The sequence below is a fragment of the Halichoerus grypus genome, chromosome 7 (genome assembly GCF_964656455.1).
Source record: "Halichoerus grypus chromosome 7, mHalGry1.hap1.1, whole genome shotgun sequence".
In the NCBI taxonomy this organism is placed as follows: domain Eukaryota; kingdom Metazoa; phylum Chordata; class Mammalia; order Carnivora; family Phocidae; genus Halichoerus; species Halichoerus grypus.
Window position 1 is genome coordinate 9502996 of NC_135718.1, and position 17605 is coordinate 9520600.

Sequence of the window (17605 nt, forward strand, 5' to 3'; positions counted from 1 at the left end):
AAATAAATCTTAAAAAAAAAAAAAAAGAATTGCTAGGTCTTAAGATAAGGAAAAGGACTACAAAAGAATGTAAGTCAAATTTTTTGATGTGTAACTGTTGTGTATCTCGATTGTGGTGGAGCTTACACAATTACATGCACATGTCAATACTTAAAGAACTGTGCCCTAAAATGAGTAAAATTTACTGTATGTAAATTATAAATCAATAATCCTGAATTTAAAAAGATACCATACACTCACCAGATGGCTAAAATTAAGCAAAATGACAATATGATATGATGTCAAAGATGTGGCACATCCAGAATTTCTGTACTGTTGATGGGAACGTAAAATGATACAACCACTCTGGGAAAAGTTCTGGCAATAAAACCAAAATAATACACCTAATCTCTGACCCACCCATTCCATTCCTAGGTATTAATGCAAGAGAAATGAAAACATATATTTATGCAAAGACTAATTCACAAATATTTATAGTTTTATTTCTAATAGCCTCAAACTAGAAACAACCCAATGTCCATCAACACATGAAGAGATAAATAAAATGCAATCGGTCTATACAATGAAGTACCATTCTACTGTGTGAAGGCAGCACAGCCACATGCCACAGTACAGTCAAAACTCATCAAACTGTAAACTTCAAATGGATACAGTTTATTGTATGTAACTTAAAGTTCTAAAAGTTAATAAAAAATATCCAGTAGCAATAAAAAATTCATTGATAAAATTGACCATGCATAACTTTTTAAAAAAAGCTTTTGCATGGCAAAAACCTGATAAGCAAAGTCAAAACCAGTAGAAAATATTTACAACTTATATCATGATAACATTTAAAGAGCTTGCAAAAAAAGTCAAGGGAAATATATCAAAAGTTCAACAGAAAAATGGGGAAAACACATGAACAGATACTCTGCAGAAAATGATATAAAAATGGCCCTTAAACATATAAAAAGATGCTCAACTTCATTCATAATAAGAAAAACCTCAAAATAAGAGATACATAGGCATTGCCACTGACACCATAAAGAAGACAACCAGACTTCATGTGCCCAAGAACATGACAGCATCTATGAAACACTTCTGGAAAAAAAAAAATGCTTGAATTTGACCAAACCTCTAGATCTAACTACCAACTGATAGAAAACAGGGGAAAAACATGTTAAACCACACCACAGGGATTCAAATAGCAAAATCCAAACTATAAGAAATTTCTCAGGACAAATAACATAATTTCTTCAAAAATAAACTCCAAGGGAGCAGGGGGAAAGGAACGGGAGGAAGAACCTATAAATTAAAAAACTAAGGGGCGCCTGGAATGGCTCAGTCGGTTGAGTGACCGACTCTTGGTTTTGGCTCAGGTCGTGACCTCAGGGTCCTGAGATCCAGCCCCACACCAGGCTCAGGGGGGAGTGTGCTTGAGATTCTCTCCCTCTGCCCCTTTCCCTGCTCCCAGGTGCGCTCGCTCTCTAATAAATCTTTAAAAAAATAAATAATAAAAGACTTAAAAAACACAATCACAACATGTGGACCTTATATAAATCCTGTTTTTAAAAAAACACTGACAGGGCGCCTGGGTGGCTCAGTTGGTTAAGCGACTGCCTTCGGCTCAGGTCATGATCCTGGAGTCCCTGGATCGAGTCCCGCATCGGGCTCCCTGCTCGGCAGGGAGTCTGCTTCTCCCTCTGACCCTACCCCTCTCATGTGCTTGCTCTCTCATTCTCTCTCTCTCAAATAAATAAATAAAAAAATCTTTAAAAAAAAAAAAAATAAAATAAAAAAAAATAAAAAAACACTGACAGGGGCACTTGGGTGGCTCAGTCAGTTGAGCGTCTGCCTTTGGCTCAGGTCATGATCTCAGCGTCCTGGGATCAAGCCCCCCGCCCTTATCAGGCTCCCTGCTCTGTGGGGAGTCTGCTTCTCCCTCTCCCTCTCTCTGCTGCTCCCCATCCCTGCTTGTGCTTTCTCGACTCTCTCTCAAATAAAATCTTTAAAATAAATAAATTAAAAAAACACTGACATATTTAAGAAAACTAGATATTAGGATACTGCCTAATGGTATTAAGGAAATGGATCTTTATTTTCAGTGTGATAATGTTATTGTGGTTATGTCATCAAGAAAATGAATCCTTATCAGTTAGAGGTATTTACTGATACAGACATAAAATATCACCTGCATAATCTAGGGGGAGGGAATGAAGAAGGCATGGCCTGGATTGACAGTTGTTGGAGCTACATGATGGGTACTATAGTTACATAATTCTGTCTACTTTTGTGGATGTTCACAACCCTTCACAATAGAAAAAAATCTGTGTTACAAAGAGATACCATTTCTCACCTATCTCACTGGCAAAAAGTCAAAAGCTTGCCAATACACTATATTGGTGATGCTATTAGATAACAGAAACTCTTTTACACTGCTCATGAAAATGCAAAATGGTGCAACCCTACTGAGGTGAATATGGCACTATTTAACAAAATCACATATACATTTATCCCATAACCCAGTAATCTCACTTGGTATTATACTTCTGAAAATATTTTATATATATGATAGTATTTGATGTGCACTATAGGAATAATGTAAACATATTAACGCTATGATTATCTTGCCGTAACACTTATAGAATATACAACAGAATATAGAATATAAAATATGATATCATGTAACATAAATATAAAGTAATACAACATTCATTTGTTATTAGGAACCAATATTTTCATGGTAACAGAAAAGATGTATAAGTAAAAAAGGCAAAACTCTACATAATACATCTGAATTAGAGATATTATGAACTCATTCTTTGAAAATATGATAGTAATAGAAAATCATCACTTTTGCAACATAATCACTGATTTAAGTAAGGATCTTCAATGAACACTAAAACCAATATATAACAGGTTGTTAGAGAACAGAATATTCACAGTCTCAAAATATCTACCCCACAGTTTTCTTACTAATTACAAAGAGGAAAATGTATCTTTACAATGAGAGATCTTAATAGCCCCCACCTTTACCAAATGCTTAATTATCTAATGACTCTAGATGCTAGGTAGTAACGAATACTACCTCTTCCTAAACAGATCACATATTATATGATCCCAATGATTTGAACTCCATATGGGCAAACCCGTAAAGACAGAAGTAGATTAGCACTTGCCTAGGGATAGAAGGGATGAGGGGAATGAGGAGTTGCCTTGGGATGGGAGGGTACAGGTTTCATTTTAGGGTAATAAAAATATTCTAAAATTGATTGTGGTAACAGTTGCACAATTCTGTGAATATACTAAAAACCACTGAATTGTACACCTTAAATTGGCAAATTATATCTTAATAAAGCTGTTTTTCTAAAAAAAAAAAAAAGAAAAGAAAAAAAAAGAAGGAAAGAATTACAATTGTTTTTCATTCTAGATCACATCAGAAACTCTAAGAAACATTTCATCTCCCAGACCTCTGAATTTTTAATTAGAGTTTCCCAAGAGGTAGCCCATGGACCTCCTTTCTGTATATATGCAGTTCCTTGGTGAGCTCACTTATTTACACAGGTCTACATACAGATGGTTTCCAACAGCTATCTCCAGCTCTGGACATCCAGCTGAACTGCAGACTCATGTATACAACTGTCTACATATCTACTTACTTACCTAAGAGACATCTCAAACTTAACAAACAGCATCAGATATTCCCCTTAGAAACCTGTTGTCTCAGTCCTCCTCATCTCAATAAATAGCCACTCCCTTCTTCCAGCTGTCAGGCAAAATATCTTAGAGTCAGAATTGAATGAATCTTCTTTCTCAGCAAATCCTGTTGACTCCATCTTGTAAATATATCCAGAATCCCACTACTTCTCATCACTTGCATTTGTAGCCACTCTGGTCCAAGCCACCATCACCTCTCAGCTGGATGACTGTTCCTTGCTCCTGCTCTTGCCCCCTTCACTTTATTCTCAACAGAGCAGAGGGATCCCATTAAAACATATATCCAAGTGTTTATTTAATAAACACATACTACCACTGGCCAAGCACTGTTCCAAATATTTAAATGTAAGTTCATTTAATCCTTGTAACAAATTTACAGATGAAAAAACAAAGCACAGGGAATTTTAAAAATAACTTGTCCCAGGTCACAGGTTTAGGAAGTGGCACAGTTCAGATTCAAACCAGAGGAGTCTAGCTCTGGAGCCCAGGCTCTTCAATATTAGGTAATGTCACTCTGCTCAAAACTCTTCAACTTTGGCTACTTTAGAATTATCTAGCAGTTGTTAAAAATCCTGATGCCAAGGCTGGACACCCCCCCAGACCAATTAAATCAGAAACTATGGAGATGGGGGGTGCCTGGCTGGCTCAGTCAGAAACACATGTGACTGCTGATCTCGAGGGTTGTAAGTTTGAGCCCTACACTGAATGTACAGATTACTTAAATAAATAAAACTTAAAAAAAAAAAAAAAAAAAGGAGAAAGAAACTCTGAAGATGGGATCTAGACATTAGTACATTTTTAAATCTCCCCAGATAATTCCAGTGTTCAGCCAAGGTTAAGAACCATTGTTTCGATGTGATCTCATCTCATTCAAGTAAAAACTAAAGCCTTTACAAAGACATACAGGCCTCACCTACATGCCCCACACCCTATCCCAGTCCCCCCTTGGTCACTCATCTGGCCACTGGACTCTGTACTATATCAGACAAGCTCCCCACTCAGGGCCTTTGAACTCAAATATCACTTTCTCAGAGAAAGAGCAACACCCAACTTGACACTATCTAAAACTGCAAATGTGAACTGTACTGCCACTTCCTATCTCCCTTTCCTGCTTTATTCTCCTTAGCATTTGCTGCTAACAAACAATATCATTTACTTATTTACCTATCTCTTGTCTGTTTCCCCACACTGGAACGTAGGCTCCACAAGAGCAGTGATTTTTTTTTTTTATTTACTATTGTTTCTTCAATGCTTAAAACAGTCCTGATCCATGGAAGGCATGCAATAACTGTTTGTTGAACGAAGTATTAAGAAGCCCATAATAATTGCAACAATATTTTCTTCCTCCACAATTGTTTTATTCAAGTAAAATTAACAGAGTGTTATATTAGTTACAGGTGTACAATATGGTGATTCAACAGCTCTATATATTACTCAGTGCTCATTGCAGTAAATGTACTCTTGATGCCTTTCGCCTACTTTACCCATCCCTCATCCACCTCCCCTCTAGCAACCACCAATTTGTTCTCTGTAGTTAAGAGCCTGGGGTTTTTTTTTGTCTCTTTTTTCTTCGTTCATTTGTTTTGTATCTTCAATTCCATGTGAGTGAAATCATACGGTATTTGTCTTTACCAGACTGACTTATTTCACTTAGCATTATACCCTCTAGATCTATCCATGTTTTTGCAATGAATATTAATATTTCAGTTTCTAGATAGAAAGCTGCTTTTTCCTCATTAGACAAGAAATCATTTAGGGGGCGCCTGGGTGGCTGAGTCATTAAGCATCTGCCTTCAGCTCAGGTCATGATCCCAGAGTCCTGGGATCGAGCCCCATATCAGGCTCCCTGCTCCGCGAGAAGCCTGCTTCTCCCTCTCCCACTCCCCCTGCTTGTGTTCCCTCTCTCGCTGTGTCTCTCTCTGTCAAATAAATAAATAAAATCTTTAAAAAAAAAAAAAATAAAATAAAATAAATCATTTAGCAGATTTAACTGACTGGTTTGCTTAGCCAATGGAAGGAAAAAGGTTCAAACACTATATTTCTATTTGTATTTGTATTTTTAGTAAAGCTAGTATGAGGCAAGAATAGATAAAATTATATTATTAAAACCTTCCCCCAATGTATCCTCCAGTCTAAGGTATAGTTAGATCATACAATCAGTCATCAACACAGTCACAGTTAATACTTTATCAGTGAGGACCCAGGAAGTAAGCCAAAAAAACAAAAACAAAACAAAAATCACAGACAAAAAAAAGGAAAAATTAAATTCTGCACAGTTAGACGTCATTAGGCCCACAGGGCTTCACTATTATGTGTTAACCAACTAGCCTTGTTGTCCCAAATTTGCTAACAAACACAAAGCTGAGGATTTACAGACCTCAAGGATCAAACATTTGGGAAGCCCAGCACTGACACCCCTTCCCTCACACACACACACCCCTCAGGGCTCTGGCACCTTCATCAACACTTTACCATCATTTGATATAAGCATTTGACAGAAGAGAGGGAAAAAATTCAAAGTCTTCCAAGTCTTCAGGGAGAACACTCAGGAAGGAAGGAGGTACTCACCCCAAAATGGTGGCAGGAGCCCTCTAAGAGAATCATTCACCAAGAAGTGTCTACAAGGAGAGACCGGCATTCCATTCTTTAGTTCAATGCCTACTCATGAAACAGACTGAGTGGCTGGTCTGTACTTATTTGAGCAGGGGGACAAAAAAAAATTAATAAGAAATGTAAGGGCACAAAAAGGGGGCAGATTTATGCAGCTGGCCTACCACTTGGCATCACAAGGAAGTGAGTTTCCAGTGGGTTACATGGAAGCTGCAGGAGATAGCTAGACTTGAGCTGTCTTGCTCTTATCAGAAAATCTGGCTGTAGAGAGAAAAGATTCCCCAAAGCACCTCACCCCCAGGAACCAGGGGGTGGGACTGACAGGTCAGGGACAAGGAGGTGGCCGTGTAGGCCCACAGCAAATTTCATATCCAGGAATTATGTGCAGTGAGAAGTCTCTGAGAGCTCACCAAAAATTCCAGTGTGGACGCCTATCAGTGGACATCAATGGTTTGCCACTGCTAATCAAAAGAGGGCTTTAACAGCACCCAGTAAGATAGACTTGTCTTTTTCCATTTTTCTTCTTACAAGTCCCTGACCAAGTAGATCCCAGAAGAGGAAAGAGGAATTCCGGGAGCATACCACAATTCCTCCCCACTCCAAGTATTTCAAGTAATAAGTGGCCTGACACTGGAGCAGGGGAGGAGAACTTTAAATTGAACAGGAGATTGAAGGTTTAAACTGAAAGAGACAGACTGGAGCTTTTAATAGCTATAAATGATGGAAAAGCTATCATTTGTCCATGATGTGATGAGGTGCGGAGAGAGGGGGAAAAGGAAGACAAAACATAGTTGAAAGCAGTGAATGGTGAAAAATAAAACTGTCTTCTGTTTGTTTTCCCCAAGCTCAGACTACTCAACAACCTGATGATATATGGAACAGCATCACTGCCCTTAGTAATGAGAGGAAACACCAGACATGAAAATTCCCATGGGGGATTTACTGTACTGGATAAGATGCTACATTAGAAGTCCTCTGAGACTGCTTCTAGTTCTAAGTGCCTGAGATTGTCTTTTCTTCAAAAGAGGGTAAACTGAACACAGAATATAGAGTTCAGTGGTTAAACTATAAGAGGCTAGACTATGTAAAAGCATAAAACCACAACTTTTTGAAAAATAAAACTATCAGACTGACAATAATAAGGTTCCCATGTAGGAAAAAATATTTAAGACTCTAAGGCTTATTTAAATGCTAAAAAATATCCCAAATGATACTGATTTTCTTTTACAGTCAAAAGACATTCCAATTCAAATTCTGATATAAAATCCCCAAAACACGGGGCGCCTGGGTGGCTCAGTCGGTTAGGCGTCTGCCTTTGGCTCAGGTGGTCCTGGGGTTGAGCCCCACATAGGGCTCCCTGCTCATCGGGAAGCCTGCTTCTCCCTCTCCCTCTGCCTGCCACTTCCCCTGCTTGTGCTCTCTCTCTCGCAAATAAATAAAATCTTTAAAAAAAAAAAAAATCCCAAAACACTATTTCCCTGAATCAAAGCAATTCAGCTAATCGAAAGTCTTATCAAAATAAACAGCAAATATGTTTGCTTAAATATCTTCTAGGAATTAATTACAAGCTCACATATTCTTTATTACACAGCAGCTACTAGGAAAAAATATTACTCAGAGTTCAATGGTTTAATGTTACTAAGCATAACTGAGTCCTACTGCTATAACAAATATCAACAGGAATTTTTATTTTTATGTTTCTAAAAATAATTAAGCATTACAAACATCTAAAACCACCAGAAATTTCTGCCCTAAGAACTCTTTTCGATACCATGTTAATACCTTTCTAAATGCTGTGTATCTAATGGTCAAAACAAAAAAACTCAGTTTTAATATTTATTTCCTACCGAAACCATTTTATATTATTGCAGATCAGAAATATGAGAATCATCTTGAAATTTAAAATCAAAATTTAATATTAACAAAAGTAAAATGCTCAAGCATGTGGAGAAGTAGTATTTGTATATTACTTCAGCTCAAAGCTGAGGCAGTTACTACTACTATAGTACTTGAAGTTTTCGATCTCATAAAAGCAGAGTGTTAACTGTTGTCACATCTGAATAATTACTATATTGTATTCAGAAAACGATCTCTCCCATTCTTAAATGACAGAGTTATTTAAACAAGAACAATTTAACATCCAGCAATCTTTCAATATCAAAGTCTAACTTAAATTATGCTAATAAATTATTTCATAGATTTCACTCAGGGTTACAAATTATCATACAGTCAAAATAACAGTAAGTTTTGCAGTAGGACTATACGAACTTTGAGGCTTAAGTCTTTTTTTGTTTTGTTTTCTTTTTAAACTGCATTGGACATTTCTAGAGGAAAAGCCTCTACAAAAATATAAAATGTTTCCATCTTTCCTAAATATTTTCCCAGGAGTCTTCAATATTGTCACATCCTATACGTTAACAACAAATACGGAGGACTGCCCACAGCGGCTTTTTAAAGAAAAAAATCCCAATGCTATTCTTAATGTCCTTAAACATTTCTAAAAAGGTCCTTCCGGCTTATGAACTCATAGCAGTTTCCTAACAATTGTATACTTATCCTGTTTTACTGTCTCTCCTGGTCTATGACAAACTCAAATTGACACACCACCTCTCTTTCCTATTTTGCTACATTACTAAAACTGGAGAATAAAAAGATACAAACTTGCTACTTCCCTCCTCCCCAAAGCAACCATAAAACTACTAATTAGCAAGATAAATTGCCATATGAAGCAGTTTCAATACATATAAATCACTTCTTCTCAAGTCACAAAAGTTACCCACTACTTACCACAAAAAGCAAATTCAAGCTATATCCCTTGATATTCCTTGATATGGCTCTCTCCTCAAGAGAAACCCATCAATGGATATTCCGTAGGGTTTATAGCACTATAAAATAAATTAACCATTAACTCAAATCCTGCTAAGCTCAGACATTCTTGTTTAAATATATAAATATTCTAAAATGTAATTTTCCTTGGGAAGATTTGGTCAAGATGAGGACTATTTAAACAAACTCTATTTGGGGAAATATTTTTTGCCACAAGTGTATTAATATGAAAATTAGGAATATGAAAAGTAAGAGGCATTTTAGTCAGAATGAATCTTACTATTTCTGAAATAACAGTTCTTCAAGTCCTTCACATTGTGAAGAAAAATGGAGCTTTACAAAATGATTTTCCGCAAGTTCTCCGATTCATAGAAAGCTTAGCCAAATTTCGCTGTCAAGTGTTTCAATGGCATTAAACTCGCACAGAAAGTATGTAAGCTGAGTCCTTGCGGGGGGGCGGGGAGGGGGCGGGTAATAAAGCAGACTGATCAGTATTTCTAAGATAAAAGACAATGGTTATAAACCTCATAGTGCGCTACTTGTTCCAGTCATTAAACACACAGGAAATAAGACTTTCTAGTTAGAAAACTAATTCACAAAGGCAATGACTTCATTAAAGCGAAGAAAGTCCTGCTGAAACAGACAACAATCGTAAAATAAGCAAGCAAGTATTTTAGGACTGGAAGGTGAAAAGGGAGAGGAAAATGGCACAAACTGCGTGCATATTTCTTCCTTAAACCTCCTCTTGGATCTGCCCCCAAACTGAACAGTCGAGTGCCTGGCGGAGGGCAGATGCTCGGCTTTGGGACTCAGCATAACTAGAATTCAACAAAGGCAATAAACGCTATAAATACCAAGACCGTTTTCACTCTGACAACACTTTCCCCTCTGATGATCTATCCAGGAGGGTCAATAGAAAGCATCTGAAATAAACCACAAACCACTCAGGACCTCCCCAAGGCGCTGCGGCCGGCAGCTGGCCTCGAGGCTAAAAGACCAGGGTTCTTTCTGGTCGCCTCCCTGGTCCTACCTGCGTGACCTTGGGCAAGTCACTTTCAACTCTCGCTCTGGTCATCTGCACCATTAAGGTGCGAAGGTAAAGCATGATTCTATGGCACAGGGCGGAGTCGACTGCTGACTCGGCGAGTCCTAAAGTGAAAGCGCATGAAGACATTAGAAAACGATGCCCAAGGCAGTTGAGCCCCCGGGGGCACAGCCCTGGAGTCTAGCCACTCCGACAGGCGTCGCCCGCCGGGAATCCCCGGACAGCTGGCCGGCGCAAGGCGCCCGGGAGCAGCGCGCGACCGTCCTTTCCAGCAGAGCCCCCGACCAACTCGTCGGCGACCGCGACCGCCGCCGGCCTCCCTGCCCTCCCCCGCCGGACGCCGCCGAGGGCTGAGGTCAGGAAAACAATAAAGGAGTCGCGGGAAGAGGACGCCGCCCCCTCCCGCCGCCCCGGAGCCCGCGCGCAGGTGAGCCAGCGGCGCGGCCTCGCCCAGGTGCAGCCGCGCGCGGCGGACACTCGGGGAGAGGAGCCGCGGGGCAGCCCGGGACCCTGCGCCGCCCGCGGCCCGCCGCCCCTCACTCACCAGCGGCCGCCGACCCCTCGGCGGACGCGCGGCCGCCTCCCTGTTAGCCTCAGCCGGCGCGGCGCTCCCGGAGCGCGGCCCCGCCCACCCCGCCCCGGTGCGACCACGCTCCTCACGCCCAACTTCACGTCGGCCCTCGGCCCGCAGCACCCGCACAGCCGCGGCCCCGGCTCCCACAGGCACCGAACTGCCGGAGCGGTGCCCACGACGGCCCGTCCACACACTGCGCACGCGTGCCCGCGCCGGCTCAGCCCCCAGACGGCGGCCGAGATTCCGGAGCGGCACTCCCAGCCCGCGGAGACTACAAGTCCCGGCAGGCCCCGCGCGGGTCCCGGGGCCGTGGCGGGCCGGGCATCGCGCGTCTTCCTGGTTCCAGAGGAGGTGGCCTCGGCGCGTCGGGGCGGGCTGCGCGTGGACCTCTGGGCCCCTGCGTTGCGGTGCCTCCTGGGATTGGTAGTCTTTGAGGACCGAGGGGCTTGGCTCGGAGTTGGGGGGCGGAAACTCGGGGTTCTCTGATGTCTTCGCCTAGAGCTTCGCGGCCCAGGGATCTTTAAAAATAGGCTTCGTTCGCTTGCGCATAATATGTTTGCAAGCCGTTCTATAATCGGTCCAGGAAGCATAAATTCACAGGCTGCTGTGTGACCTGAAGGAAAACGCTTTACAGCTGTGCGCACCAACTCTTGGCTCATAACCGTTTCTCCCTAGAACTATTAGCTCAGCCTCCTACTTTATAGGACAGGGGGCTTAGAGAAACTTAAAAAAGGATGAATTCAAATTCTTTCAGGAAATATGCAGCATAAATATGTATTCTCGTGACTATTCAAAAATATTTAACATTTGTTGAGCACCTACTATGTGCCAGATCCTGTGATAGGCACTAGGTGTACATCTTAGAACAAGACAGACACCGTCCTGCCCTCCTGGAGCCTGCAATCTGTGAGGAGAGCTAGTCCTTAAACAAGCAAGATAATTTTAGATTTTAATGCAATGGAGAAATGGCACAAGTTAAAGAGATGGAGGGGTACTCTAGAGAAGGTGGTCAGGGAAGGCTCTCTGAGGAAGTGATATTTGAACTGAAACCTGAAAAATGAGAATTATTCAGACATGCAAAGAGCTGGGAAAGAATTATATGCCACACCCTCCACAGTGCATGGCACACATTAGGCTCTCAATAAATATTTGTTCTGTCTGTGTCCTTCTTTCCCTTCCCCATGCGCAGCTTTAGGTCACATCCTGCACCCTTCGAGATCTTTATCAACACCTTTCAGAACATCCTTCCTATGTGAAAATGTAGAGGAGACAAGTCAATGTCCAGTGGTAGGACAGGCCGCACAGCGGCTGAGACAGAAAACACAAGGTAAATGCCATGACCTGGTTACATGGCAGAATCCTGACTACTTATCTTTATTTGTAAACTAGGTTAAAAGTCTGGGCACTCAGGCTGGCCTCCTGACTTCATTCTGGTTATGAGGCAGGAAATTGGATTTGGAGTTTGTGTTTATTAGGATCCTAAAGATATTATCTCATCTGAATCAAAGGAGAAGTGGAAAACAGCCCTACACTTACCTGTGGAGACATACCTGTGTGACCTCAGGCAGAGGCTGACACTTTGTCTTTCTTGACTCTCAGTGATTTCAAGTGCTGAACTTAAAGAATGTTCTCAGAGGCCCCATAAGCTGTTGGAGGTGAATACATCTTCCATGGAATGCTCCTGTCCTGGCTCTTTCAGACTGCTCATTTTCAACATTTCCAGGAGGATGGTTCTGTTATCTTTTGAGAAACCTTAGCTGTGTAGCCTTGCTAACACCTATCTTCTTGAAGCTTCATTTCTTCATCCATATAATGGTTGAAAGCGTTTGGCCTGATGATAGTTTCTAAACTGGCCAGAGCACTGTTTCCTTTGGTTCAAACAGTTGGTTTAGGGTTTCTTTTTTAAACTGTGTGGCTAACATTTAAAAATAGAAAGATTTCGGGGTGACTGGGTGGCTCAGTCAGTTGAGCGTCTGCCTTCAGCTCCTCCAGTCATGATCTCAGGGTCCTGGGATCGAGCCCTGTGTAGTGCTCCCCTTTCAGCTGGGAGGGGAGGGGCAGTAATCAGATTCTCCCTCTGCCCTCCCCACCCACCGCCCCACTCATGAGCTTGCCTGAGCGTGCTCTCTCTCTCTCAAATAAATAAGTAAAATCTTTAAAATAAATAAAAATAGTAAGATTTCACATAAAAATCCAGATATCACCTTTCCGATTCCTCTAGACATTTGAGCTTGCCTTCCCTGACTAGAGGGTCTGGAGGGAGTCTCCAGCTCTGGAATCCTAGAAGATTCTAAGTGGGATATTTGGGACATACTTAAACCAAAAACAAACAAACAAAAACTCCTGTTTACCTGAAATTCAAATTCAAATTTAGCATGTATTTGATCTGGAAACCCTAGCCCAGAGATCAGACCTCTGAAGCAGAGAGCCTCTCATTCACTCTGGGCAGGACATTATTGACTGACTGATTTTAAATTATTCCTTTGTGTTTTTGGTCTAACAAGCCCCAAGGGTTGTTTGATATTGAGAGCCACATGTACAGACAATGAGGAGAGCCAGGAAAGTGATTCAAATTGGCCAAAGATACACAGCCAGGTAATCCCAGGGCTCCGTTGAGGTTGCAGTATAAATAGAACCTGTTAACACCCTTCTATACGGAAGGCTCAGGGTCAGCCAATAAATGCAGTGACCAAAATAATAATGATGATGATAATAATAATAATAATAACAACCATAATAATACTCCTCTCTGTCCTTTTCATCCAGCCTTTTTTTGGATGGAGAGATTATTACATAACAGTGCTCTTAGTTTTGTTTTTTTGTGTTTTTTTTTTTTTAAAGAAGAAGTATGTGGAATATTCCCTTGTTGAAATTACAGTCTGAGAACAAACCCAGAACATTCAGGACCCACAGACAGCACCGAGGAATGCTGGAATATTCCATGGCTACTTGTCATCTGAAGAAAAGGAGGAGTCTGAATTCAAGAATCTGCAATTTACCTTTAAAACATCACTCTCCACCTCCTCATCACACCTTGAGCGTGTAAAGCACTTTGATGTTGCATTCGAAAATATTTATCAAGTCCCTTCCATATGCTTACATGCAGGACCCTGGATCCTCCACATAGAATTAACCCTTTTGACAACACGAAGTAGAGCAGTGTAGACAAGTCACATGACTGGCCCAAAATCACACAGAAATTTACTGAGCACGTGTCACCTCTGAAATCTTTGACCTCCCCTCACGGACACTTCAGGTCTTCCTTCCTTGCTTTATATTTTTCTCCTTAACAATGATCGCTTTCCTACACATTATATATCTTACTTATTTGTTTATTTTCTGCATGTCACACTACAGTGAAACCTGTAGGTTTTTTTTAATCTGTTTTGTTCATCGCTGTATCTTCAGTGCCTAGGACAGCAATATTTGTTCAATGATGAAGGCCACCAGCCTGCTTCATGGACAGTCAGAATCAGAAGTCAACAGAAGAAGCGACTCCAGAAGTAAACCCCTGTTCTCACTAGAAATCAGAACCAAGATAGAATAAGAATTAAACATGAACCAAACACTCTGCAAACCTAGCTTTGTTTCTGTTGCGTCCCTTCCAGAAACTGGGTGGCAGAGAGTGAAAAACAGCTCTTCCCTGTTTTTTAGTGTAAAAATGAAACTCGCAGCAGTTGATAGGGTTGCTGTTCTGGTTGAGGAGTCAGAAGGCTGGCCCTCCCGGCCTTCCCACGCACTGGGCTTCAGCCAAGCGATAGGAACGATGAGTCTCAGTAATTACCCAGGGTGGGGTGGGATTGAGTGACCTGCCCAGAATACAGATCAGGTGACTGGATGCTCCTTCTGGAGCTCATTCTTGTGTCCCTAGGCTGGAGAGCAATCCTTCAGGGAGGAGCTATGAGGGACTTGGCCACAAGTCATGCTCACAGAGGTGTGAGAACAGGATTTCAGAACAGGTCAGCAACCAACCCCAAAAGTGGGGATCAGGGGAGATAATTGCCTCCAAGATTTTTAGGGAGGAGGACCAGGTATATCTTGCCTTAGGACCCCTATTCCATAGGACTCCTAAAATTCCTCAGCACCCCCTATGATCTCTGGGGTCTGGTGAGGTTCCAGCCCCATCACACACCCCAGTAAGGTCATACTTTAATTATCCTGACCACATGTAGCAGGTCTGGGATGCTGGTAAACCCTAAAGTTGTGGAGCACAGAATGCCTGCTATCATCCAAACATGTGATCTCTTGCTCCAATGTGGCATGAAAACATGAAAAGGAAGATTTTCTGAAGCCAACGTGCTTATCCAGGGCCACAGCTGGGTAGCTAAGTAGAGGAACATTCTAGAAGGTAAAAGGCTCTTTCTTCCAGACAAATCTGGGAGAGGATCTGGGAATGAGTCCATCTTGGACTTTACTCCTCAGCCTATGGGAATTCCTCCTCAGACCACTGCAACTCACCTGTCGCACTCTAGCCAAGCTCCTCCTTGAGTTAAAGGCCACTGGTTTCTCTCACCCATCTTGTCGTTCATCTGAAGAGTGTATTTGCCTTCAACAACAAGAACCAATGCCTCAAGCCTTTGGGAGGGCTGCCATGCTCTGACCCCCAGAGGAAGAGAAGCAGAAGTTACAGCTTCCACCACAAACCCCGTGGACATTGTGGGTCCCACCCCAGGAAAGGCTAGAAAGGAGCTAGGGCTCTGAAGTCCATCTGCACTGACCAGCTGTGACCTTAGGCTCCTTACCTTATTTCTCCGAGCCTCAACATTTCCTTATCTGTAAAATGGAGTTGATAATAATTCCTACTTTACAGCTCATCAAGAGTCTTAAATGAAATAACACATATTAGCAAATATGTACTCTTAGCGAGGTGTCTGGCACACATTAATGGCTCTACCAATATCCACGACTGTATTATTCAGTTTAGTCCAATTCCCGAGCTTGCCTGACCAAGACGGATGATACATTTAGAATCTCTCACCTGGGCAGTGGGTAGGTTCTAGAACTACTTTGATTGCTGTGAACCTCACACATATCTAGGGTGACTGGGATGGAAGTACTCATCGTGGTCTAGGATCTTGGGGAGTTTGGTACAGCTGCAGAGCAGTATCGTGTGGACATGGTACTGGGGAAGGACGAGGGGCTCCTTCAGAAGGACCAAGGATGCCCGTGTAAGGGGGATGTGATGGCTGATTATATGTGGCAGCTTGACTGATGCTCAGATAACTGGTAAGACATTATTTCTGCATGTATCTGTGACAGTGTCTCTGGTAGAGATTAACATTTGAGTCGGTAGACTGAGTAAAGAAGATCTGCCTCCCCAGTGTGGGTGGGCATCATCCAATCCTTTTAGGGCCTGAATAGAAAAGGCGGAGGTAGGTGAATTCATGGCTGCCTGAGCTGAGGAGACATCCATCTTCTTCTGCCCTCAGACGTCGGTGCTCGGGGACTCAAGCTGAAAGACACCACCAGCCATTCTGGCTTCCCAGCTTGCAGGGACCAGATCATGGGACTTCTCGGCCTCCATAGGCGCGTGCGACAATTCGTGTAAGTCTCCTTTCTCATACATCTGTATCTTCATGGCTCTCTATCTATATCTTTCTAGATCTATCTCTGTTTGTCCTAATTAGTCTGTTTCTCTGGAGAACCTTGACTAATAATACAGGGGGACTTCAGTTTGCTTTCCCAAGTGCACCCCACACCCCCTTCCGGCTACAAAAGTAAATAAATAGAAATAAATTGACTTAGACGAGATCAGGACGCCATGGCTTCTTCATCATTTCCCATCCTGTCCGCCTCCCTCAGAAACATTTCGCTTTCACCTAGAAGCTGGCAGCCCCCCCCCTCCAGCCCCTCCCCCATCACAGACAAACAGCAAGGGTAGCTCTAAAAATAGCGTGGCTTCACCGCCCCCCCGGCGTGTAAATACATCTTTGTTCCGGCCAGCATTTAATAACTGTACTTTATGCTGAAACAAAAGCTGTAATTAGAGCCCAACAATGGAAGGTGCAGTCAGCGCTGAACAATACTCAGAATTCCCATGGTGGTCCCCCCACCCGCAGCTGTGAGAACCAGAAGTCCCCAGCACGAATTCCATTCACAGTTATTCACCTAGTCCCACCGCGGCTTATTCCAATCACGGCTTTCCTGCCTCCTCAGCGGGGCTACGGAGAGGCTGAAAAGAGATGCTAAGCCTGGGCCCCCGCCAAGAGCAGCCCGTGCAGGTGTGCGCGCTGAGGGGGGCGCGGAGAAGCCTGCGCAGTGGCCCGGGGACAAGCCAGACCGCCCCGGGGCTGGAGACCTCAACGGCCACCTCTGCCGCAGTCCTTCATGCGCGACTTCCTTCAGATAAAAGAGAGCTTTGCACTGATTTCCTTATCCGGCACCGCAGTCTGTGCATTCCGGCATAAGCCCGGAGGCTGGCTTCCCCTGCCAGGTTCAAGTCCTAGAACGGTGGAGAGAGAGGAGGTCTTTATAACAGAGGGACTACCGTCTCAAGCCCTGGGGCAGAGTAGGATCATTGAGATGCTTTAAGAAAATTCTTGGGACAAGACCCCACCGGCAGACCAATTGAATTAGAATCTCTGGCAATGAGCAAATGACACTGGTATCATTTTTTTTTTCTCTGTTTTTGTTTTGTTTTGAGGTATAACTTAAATACGGTGCTATGGACCGAATTATGTTCCCCGCCCCCCCCCCCACCAAGTTAATAGGTTGAAGCCCCAACCCTCAATGTGACTGTATTTGGAGATAGGGCCTTTATGGAGGTAATTAAAATTAAAGGAGGTCATAAGGAGGGGGAGGGGCTGACCCAATAGGATTCGTGTCCCTGTAAGAAGAGACACCAGAGCTCACTG

General features: G+C 42.7%; 1 protein-coding gene across 7 annotated transcripts in view; it reads right to left on the reverse strand.

Moving 5' to 3' along the window:
* Nucleotides 1-17121, reverse strand: part of PLEKHA1 (pleckstrin homology domain containing A1) — a 61442-nt gene extending 44321 nt beyond the window's left edge. For 4 of the 7 annotated variants that reach the window (XM_036070240.2, XM_036070244.2, XM_036070242.2 and 1 more), the window contains exon 1: nucleotides 10722-10840. The gene's annotated coding sequence lies outside the window, so the exon portion shown is untranslated. Of the gene's footprint in view, nucleotides 1-9093; nucleotides 9192-10721; nucleotides 10858-16859 lie in introns of those variants that run through there. The other 3 variants (XM_078077026.1, XM_078077027.1, XM_078077028.1) reach the window with 3 other exon arrangements.
* Nucleotides 17122-17605: the final 484 nt, after the last annotated feature.